The 983-nt window shown below is 29.9% G+C and overlaps 1 long non-coding RNA gene across 1 annotated transcript; it reads left to right on the top strand.

The window, feature by feature from the left end:
• The first annotated feature begins 31 nt into the window (after positions 1–31).
• Positions 32–682, top strand: LOC107738541 (uncharacterized). The gene is made up of 3 exons (XR_001639897.1): positions 32–69; positions 214–250; positions 601–682. It is a non-coding gene; the product is annotated as an uncharacterized LOC107738541 (long non-coding RNA).
• The last annotated feature ends 301 nt before the right edge of the window (positions 683–983 follow it).

The following is a 983-nucleotide window of genomic DNA, read 5'->3' as shown; positions in this document are numbered from 1 at the left end:
AGGAGAATGCAAACACATCAACTTCATCTGCACCAAGACCGATCAGATTAATTCAAGAGGATATCTTGCGTTAGAATAAGACTTTTTTTTTCATTAAATACATTTTTTTGCAACATTAACGTAAACATGTTTAAAAATAAATAATTGAATGAATGGACAATAATAATTTCATAACAATGACTTGTTTTGCTCTGTCATTTTGTTTTTCTTTAGAAATGAACAGCTTGATGAACAAATGACTGGACCAAAGGTTTGCTCTATTTTTCTGCATTATTCCATTTGAATACTGTACTATTCAACATTATTATAAATGTCTGAAAGTTTGACTTTCTTTTGACTGTTGTCTTATGATGTAACATTTGGCTGCACTTGAAAAATGCATTTTAATTGAACATTCTATTTTTACTAAAACTTGATCACTTTTTTTTATTCACCAAAGAAAAGGCTGAAAAGTGCATTATATGTTTTATGTTTTGTATCATTAGTAATGTGATGACTCCCATGAAAGTGATGTTCTTTTGAATGGTTTTATCCTGAATCAAATATCACCAGATACTTCATCTAGCTTTAACAATATCTCTTGTGTCGATTGTTTTTCAGGATCTGAAAACAAAATGCATACGTCATAGAAACAACCGTGCAAAGGAAGCAGTGAAAAGAAAATTAAAAAATGCTGGAAGCAGGGTATTATTATTGAAGATTTTTATTATATACAATTGAATTTTTGGTATCTAAGAAAATCAACGGGACTAGTGCAGTCAAAAACAAAAACAGACTTAAACCCCAGAATATGTTAATACTAAACCTCACCTTGTTTTCCAGTAAAAGCATCTTCAAAATACATGTACTTGAGAAGCAAAATGATATTAAGTCTTGCTTCCAGAGAAAACAACCTAAAGCCTAAAGGGGAAAGTAAACGTATACAGATTATTTTTTAGTGGAAAACAAGATCAAATAACTACAAAAATGATCTGGTGTTTTGT

Source organism: Sinocyclocheilus rhinocerous, unplaced genomic scaffold, assembly GCF_001515625.1.
Source record: "Sinocyclocheilus rhinocerous isolate Xijiao unplaced genomic scaffold, SAMN03320098_v1.1 scaffold43597, whole genome shotgun sequence".
NCBI classification, from domain to species: Eukaryota; Metazoa; Chordata; class Actinopteri; order Cypriniformes; family Cyprinidae; genus Sinocyclocheilus; species Sinocyclocheilus rhinocerous.
This window is presented reverse-complemented; position numbering and strand designations above follow the sequence as displayed.